This window comes from Brassica oleracea, chromosome C5, assembly GCF_000695525.1.
Source record: "Brassica oleracea var. oleracea cultivar TO1000 chromosome C5, BOL, whole genome shotgun sequence".
Taxonomy (NCBI): Eukaryota; Viridiplantae; Streptophyta; class Magnoliopsida; order Brassicales; family Brassicaceae; genus Brassica; species Brassica oleracea.
In genome coordinates this window covers 37,504,084-37,512,842 of record NC_027752.1, presented here as the reverse complement: position 1 = coordinate 37,512,842, position 8,759 = coordinate 37,504,084, and the positions used below count along the sequence as shown (strand labels likewise).

Here is an 8,759-nt window from a genome sequence, read left to right as displayed (position 1 = left end):
AATTTTAATTTTAATTTTATATTTTCGAATTTAAATTTCAAATTTTTTTTTTTTAAATAATTTTTTTTAAATTCCGAGCAAATGAACCCTCGGAATATACCGAGGGACATGTTCCTCGGAATATACCGAGGGACTCATTCCTCGGAATATACCGAGGGACTCGTTCCTCGGAATTTTCCGACGGCTCCGTTCCTCGGAAATTCCCGATGAAAATTCTGAGGAACATTTCGTCAGAACTTCCGAGGATTGGACCATCGGAAAGTCCATCGAAATATCCCGAGGAAGTTCTCCCTCGGTATATTCCGAGGAGCTTTCCGATGAACTGGTGGTCCTCGGAGTTTCCTCGGAATTCCGTCGAAAAATTCCAAGGGATTTCCGAGGAAAAATGAATTTCCGAGGAGTTGATTCCGAGGACTTGTTTCGTCGGTATGTCGTTGGAATAACGTTATTCCGACGACATACGGATGAATTTTTCCCTCAGTATGTCGGTGTTTTCTTGTAGTGAATAAAAATTAAAGCTCGATGATAATCTAGAAGAAAACTTTTAAAAAAAAAGAATTGAGAAAATGACAATATTTCATTGGTTTACTTGATCAATATATACATTGACTTATCTTAATATTTCATAAGTTTACTTTTAATAAAAGAAAAAATAGATAACGATTGTTTTATTATTAAAGTTCAATTATGGTTAATTATATAATGATAAATCTAATTATTATTTAAAAATATATCTATTTTAGCGGTTTCATAACATGATTACATATGCAACTCTTTAACTTAATATCAAAGCATATTTTTCTTATAGATAAAACAATAATTAAACATACACGGGAAATAACTACAGAAGTAATTCAGAATATTTAATTCATAATTCCAAACTCCATGTAACAAAACCGACTTGCTCCTACTCTTTCAAACTCAAAGAAAGAAAAAAAATATAGAATTCCAACTAAAAAAACAAATATCAAAAGTACATAAATATATATGTCAAAAACTATAATCGTGACAATTTAGAATGAATGAGAAAAATGAAACTATAGGATTTTAAAACATTTTACATCATATGAAAATAAGAATTGGTCTTAACTTGTGTAAAATAATTATGATTGTAATTCCAGTTTGAAAATTTGAAATAGTTTTATATTATTTAAATTAATAAATTAATGATTTATGCTAAAAACTAATAAGAATCTCGTGAAAGTTAAAATAATTATAATCATATTCCAATTAGAAATTTTAAAATATTTATATTATTTAAATTAATGAATTAATTAGAAAGTTTGAAATACTTATATTATCTAAATTAAGAAACTGATTATTTAATCTAAAAACTAATAAGAATATGATAAATAAGCAAAAATAGCTAAAATCACGGAGAATGTGACAAATCAGCAAAATCACTTCATAAATAATAGTATAGATTGGTAAATATAGTCAACGTTGTAAAATAGGAAGACTATTATTTAATAGTCTATATATATCCCCTATATATTAATTGAAGATCATTAAAAAAGTTAGAACCTGAATTTTGTAAAAATTAAAAAAAAATCGTCCTATATAGCACTTGTGTTTGCTTTCTAAATCCTATTTCAAAGAATTCTAGATCACCTTATATAAACTATAGTCTAAAAATTATACACTCTAGCAAAATAATATTTCGCAGGCTATAGTTGGTCATATGCATCAAATTTTTATTGTTTCGCATACTTTCCTTAAATAAAACCTGCAAAATTACTTAATGTGATTTAAAAATATATATATATAGCAATTAATGATTTTAAACAATAAATATTTGATAACAATTTGTATACTTTTTATCATTTTTGTTTATTTCTTTATTATTAAAATAAATTACATAATTACATTAATCATATAATAAAAAAGGTAATTCTCCTAAATAGACCATTTTCAAGTTTTGATCACAAAAACAGACCACAAGGAGGAAAATGACAAAAATGTTTCATTTAATAGGTAAAATGACACTAATACCCTAGATATATAAAAAAATTAAAACAATTAAAAAATTAAAAAAAATAAAAAAGATAATTTTTTTTATAGTTTTAGATTATATCTTTTCAAATTCGAACTTTTTTATAAATTTGTTTTTTTGAAATTTTTTTTTTACTTTTTTTCAAATTTTCTTTCTGTAATTCGAAAATACTTTTTGAAACTATTTTTAAAATTTTTATTTTCAAATTTTTAATATTTATTTTTTATTTTATAAAATTTTAGACTTCAATCCCAAATCCTCACCCTTTAACTCAAAACCCAAGGTTTGGATTAGTTAACCCTAAGCGTATAAGTGTATATTTACCTCTTTAATGAAATATTTTGGTCATTTTGATCTTTAGAGTCTATATTTATGACATAAACTTTTTTAAGTGCTATCCTAGGGTATTTTCCTAATAAAAATCTAGATTTTTTTTGTATATGTTGTATTTTGAATTTTTCAAAACGAGTATAAATTATTAAAACTGTTAAAAGTCTCACATGAACTTTTATGATCAAGATTTAAAATTTTTTCTATATTAAAATACAATGATTATAAGACCATATGAAGAAATTATTTTATTTTAATAGGTTTTTATGTTTATATATATATATATATATATATATATATATATATATATTTCATATCTTTTAAATTAAAATATACATCGTATGAAAATGTATCCTTAGAATTGAACATATATTGAAAAGTTAATATATTAATTTTGAAATCTTCATTGTTTTTAAATGATTATAAATTATTGAAATTATCCCACATTAAAAAAAAGATCATTGGTGTAAACTTTTGTTACACAAATATGAAAATAATCATAAAATCATATGAGTAGAAACTTCATTTAATAAATATCTATATTAAAAGTGTACTATATATATATGTTAATATCATTTAAATTTAGTTATATATCATATACGATAGATAAGATTGATTGTTTTGATTCATTTATCCAAAAATGACTGCGAATAAACAAGAGTGATAGTTTGATTTATATGCACACGTCAATTTATTACATAATAGTAACTGATTTTTTAGTTATTTAATACATACTTATTATTTTATTATTTCATAATATGCAGAAAAACATAAAATAAATAATAAATATAAAATATTTATTCTGCAAAAAGTACAGATCTTAACCTAAGTATGTATCTCTTTAATTATTTTAAATCATAAATATTTTCTAAATCTTAGGTCAAAACAAACAAACAAAATGAGAATAAACTTCATAAATCAATATTTATATCGAACAATAACCAAAATGAAAAACAAAAAAATAATGAAGATGGTAGGTAACCTGTTTGGGACTGATCCAGACCCGGACTGGAACACCACACTGTCTTACCTGCTGACAAGATCCTATGATCGCGTCACTTTCATCCTCCTGCGACTGGTTTTGCAAGTTACAGTATACTATATATGGCGCGAGCGTAACGAAAGGAAACATCATACAAGTAATAAAACAATAGACCAGCTTGTTAAGATGATCAACAAGACAGTACGAGATTGGATCACTTCCACCAAGTACCCCACCCGAGGCTACATGGACTGATGAATAGATGGTTTGCTGCTCATATTTAATAGTCTAAAAGTTCCATTACGTTTCAGTTTATAAACTCTTTATAGCTGTATATATATTCTTTTGAGTTGATCAAAAAATTTAATCTTTCATCAAAAAAAAATGAAGAAAAATAGAATTAACACGTGAACGTAAACTTCTCATAACCATAATTAATTTTTAAATTACTAAATCATGATATAATACCGAGCTGGCATAGTTTTATTGTAATCAAATAGACCCGAGATTTTTCGACCTAAGCGTTAGGTTCTTATGCGGTAAGTGATTTTTTGACCAAATTGTTTTTTAAAAAATGGGATCAACTCATCAGTAAACAAATCATGTAATTAACAAAAAGTTTAAAAAAAATTGTTTAAAGACCAAAATATTAATTCAATTAAGAATATAAATTTATTTTTCCATATAACATTTTTTAAATAATTTTTATATAAATTTATCATGAGTCTTGCGCAGGTCTTATCCTAGCTATAACGGTAAACGTGAAAGTCGAAACCCTAATAACCAGCCACGTCTTGCTTTCTTCTAACTCCTTGAAGATTACAAGAGAAACATTAAGATTGGTCCATCTACCATTGGATATTGAAGATGAAATACTCTCTAGAGTTCCGGCGCGATCTCTGAGACCATTACGCATTTAAGCTTTACTTGCAAGAGATGGAACGGTTTATTCAAAGATCAAGACTTTATTCGATGACTTTAACAACGAGATTCACGACAACGTTGTTGATCCACAAACGTTGCTGAGCCTAAACGATTTTAACATTCCGGAACAAGTCAGGATTTATAAAATATTTCTCTGCCACGGATTATTGTTATGCACAACCGTGGACTTAAAGACTGGTGGATTGGAACCATTGTGCTGGTCAAATCAGGTGGATCCCATACAGTGATTGTTACAAGTATAATTCCAGATTTGCTCTTGGATACGTGTACAACAAGTCTTGCCAAAGCTATAAAGTCTTGAGGTACGTCTGGGTAGATCATTACCCACACCCACTCGGCACTCCGATTTATTGAGTATGAAATTTATGATATGAGCTCTCATTTGTAGAGGGCTTTTAATGACACCACTACCAAGTGCCACATAGGATCATCAAATGGCGTATCTTTGAAAGGAAACACTTATTGGTTTGATAGTGAAGGTAGAGAAGAGTTCTTACTCAGTTTTGATTTTCCAACAGAGAGATTTGGGTGCATGTTTATTCCTTCTCCGATCGTTTCTTCTTGTTATCCTATACACAAGTATGTTCCAAGCTTGTTCTAATCGAATAGGGGTATAATTGAGTAACGATACCAAGACGCAAAAGAAAAGAACCGCACTAGTCGGTATAAACAAGCACCTAGTTTCTTGCATCCCCACTGGTTTTGTATTTTGTTTTGTTTTCCTTTCTTATTGCATCACATTGAGTTTTCAACTAATCTAACAATAACTGGAGATTATTAGTTTAAAATAATAACATTTCTGGAGTCTCCTATTTTGTTCCTTTTTTGCTTCTCAGGTACTTCGACTAATATTGAATGAATCGATTGATCTTTCTCTTTGTTTCTACCTCTTTCTCAAACACTCGCTATCTTTACGGTTATTTTCACCTGTGCATTATTTTCAAATTTACAAATAAATATCACCTCTGCTAAAACTCATCATACAATGTAACATCATATATTTGTTGTTGAGAAGGCTTGAATTGACTTGATCATTCATGAGAAAGTTAAGCTTCTTAAATGGTCGCACATAACATTTTATGGTTCTCCATTCTAGATGTGTTCCATTCAACAAAGTAGATGGATTCGATCAAAGAAGATTTCCTTTGTCGTCAGCTTAATCGACAAATAGGTTTATTACACACAAGAAAGTAAATTTGCACGTACGTAAGCATATACTCCCTCCCTTTCGGAATGATCCATGTTTTAGAGTTTTCACACTTATTAAGAAAACATATAAAATTTTGATGATAAATGTATTACTTTCCGTGTTTAGCTATTTCCTATGATTTTTAACCAATCAAATTCAGTAAACACAATTAATATTTTTGACGTTTACAATTTGACATTATTACATACATTGAAAATGTAAAATATTGATCTTTTAGAAACAAAATATTTTTCTAGAACATGGATCATTTAAAAACGGATGGAGTATTTGTTACACAGTTAAGAGCAATTTTGGGAGCACAAACATGTGGTTTTCCTTTTTAAAATATTCATGTTTTTAATTTTTATGTAAAGTTTGTAAACATATAATCCATACAGGAAAATAGAAAAGAAAAATAACAGTTGACCAAAAAAAGAAAAGAAAAATAACATATGATAGTACTAAGACACATTTTATTTAGAAAAAGTATAGAAGATAAACAAACTTCAAAACAAAATGTATTATTATTTTTAATATGTAGAAGGTGAAGTTAGGATAAGAGTTTAGATTTTGTAGTAATTTAATCATTTTATCTCTTAATGAATATTTCTTCTTCTTGTGTGTTATTTTATCATAAATATTTTTTGTGCTATAGTATAAGAGATTTTTCCAAAAGAAAACTGATGTTATTAATAAGGATAACAGAAAAGGAGTAAAATATTTGAAGCGGAAAGAGCCCTTACTAACCCATGAAAATCATACATAGTTAACCATCTTTCCTTGATGGACCGAGTAGATAGGGAGCCCAACAAGCTGGGCACAGGATAGTAGAAGAGCGTCTCGGGTAATGTACGGGTCGATGATGTGATGCTAAGGCGAAGGAGACAGAGTAGAGCGTGATAACCAGAGCTGCATAAGTTTGAAGATGAATTCGATGATGTTAATCTGATGCGACGGAATTTATCTCTTATCTGCCGGTCAATCAAGGGGAGGAATGAGTCATAGCTACGAAATTGTTGTCTATAAAGCCTGTTGTTTCGTTCTTGCCAAATCCAGTAGACAGTAGCTTTTCAGGAGAAAAGGATAAGTCTTCGACTATGTTTATTACCTCTATAATGACTGCATGCGCAAGAGAGCTTATTCCAATTCTGATCCGGTTGAGTCCCACATCGACGAGCTATTTCAGTCCATAGGCGCGGCATTGGAAGAAGATGTGATCACTGAATCACACGTAGGCGCCAGACTTTGTTTTAAAGCTTGACGAGATGAGGTATTTAGATATCTCCAGCAGATTTCTCCCTCCAAGACCCAAGTGTTTAAAATTATTATATATATAATGTTTTAACACATGTTATAGTTTAGAATTTTTATTATCTTATGTCTCAATCATAATAATTAGCAATTTTATTTTGTTTAATATATTAAAAATTATATATATATATATATATATATATATATATCTTTTTAGATTTCTAAGAAAAGTTTTTTTAGATTTTAAATTTTTTTAAAAAAATTTTGAAAATATTTTGCAATTTTTATTATAATAATTTTTATTGTAACGTGTCGTAATCATATTAATTAGCAGTTTTTTTTGGAAAATAAGTTTTATATAAGAAAATTACTAATATAATCTACGTTATTATATGCTCAATATAAGACTAGTTATATAAGGGCAAACGGGATAATCAAAACCCTAATTTCTAATCAACTAGCCACCTCTCGCCTTCTTCTAATTCATTGGAAGATGACATTGAGATTGCTTCATCTTCCATGGGATTTAGTGGTTGAGATACTCTCTAGAATTCCAGCGACATCTTTTGAGTCCACTACGCTTTACTTGCCAGCGATGGAACGATTTATTCAATGATCAAGATTTCATCAAAAAGCACTTGGATAAAGCAGCAAAGCAGTGTATGGTCCTCATGTTGAGTGATTTAAAGGTTTATTCAATGGACGTAGACCACGATGGAGTTCACGACGACGTGTCCACAAGCCTTGCTGAGCCTAAACGATTTCCACAATCCGGAACAAGTCAAGATATGTAAAATCTTTCACTGCAACGGGTTATTGTTATGCACCACCGGGGACTCTAGACTCGTGGTTTGGAACCCTTGTACTGGCCAAATCAGTTGGATACCAATACCCTACAGTGGTCGTTACGAGCATAAGTCAGAGTTTGTTCTTGGATACGATAATAACAAAACCTATAAAACCTTGAGGTATGTAGGGGCTGGATTCGACCATTCCTCAAGGCCCGGAGAATAGACGGTCCGGCCCGTATAAGCCGCAGCGACAGCTCGGCTTGACGGCTCGAAGCGCCGATTCCTCGGCGCGACGCGAGAGTGCCTTTGGTCGATCGCACGTCAACTAAACGCATCCGGCTCGCACTAGTAGAAAATTTCGAAATACACACGGAAAATTTCGTGGCTACAGCTAATTTTTCGTGACTATAAGACGAAATACACACGAAAAGTCACGAAAAATATTCGTGTCTATACGATCGTGACCAAAATTTACTGTGACAGTTCGTGACTAAAATAGTCACTGTTTAGACACGGTATGGTTTCGTGACAAACACAGTCACGGTCGTTTCGTGTCGTTTCCGTGACAGTATGTCACGATTATAAGTATGACATTAACGTGGATAAGGTTTGTCACGACGTCGGTGTCTTGGTTTATTGTTGACTAGTTAGACATGAATTGGTCATTGTTATTAACGTGACTAAATTCAAATTTTTGTTAAAAAAAAAACCTAAATATGAGAATTTTAAACCTAATTAAAATATATTACAATGAAAAATGTTTAACAAAACACTACAGCCGATTTTTGATAAATAAAGTTGTTACAAAAGGATCTTACATTACCAAAAGACTAGGTGGCATCCTTGTTACATAGTTGTTACAAAAGGATCGTTGCATTACAAAAAAACCTAGTAGCATCCTTGTTACATAGTTGTTACGAAAGCTAAAAGAGATCAACTTAAGCAAGAAGCCTAAGGAGTTGAGGCATTGTCAGGTTGGTTCACTTGAGGAGAAACAGCACCAAGAGCACCAAGAGCCTGTAGAATGACATTAAGGGAGCTTCTTGTTGCAGCCATCTCCTGCTGGAACTCAGTCTTGAAGGCTAAAAAATCTCCTTTGAGAGTTGTCATATCAGTCTTGAGAAGTTCCACAGCGGTCTGCACATGTTCAGCATTTGTCTCTATTCCAGATACGCGCAAGTCGATGTCTAAGCTGCGTTTAAGAGATGCTGGGACTGACTGAGGTGGTTCATAGTCTCTGAACTGGACACTACCAATCCCATATACACGCCCTTTGCT

At 30.6% G+C, this 8,759-nt stretch overlaps 1 pseudogene; it reads left to right on the top strand.

The window, feature by feature from the left end:
- The first annotated feature begins 7,183 nt into the window (after positions 1–7,183).
- The window catches only part of LOC106292230, an 8,658-nt pseudogene continuing 7,082 nt past the window's right edge, over positions 7,184–8,759 (top strand).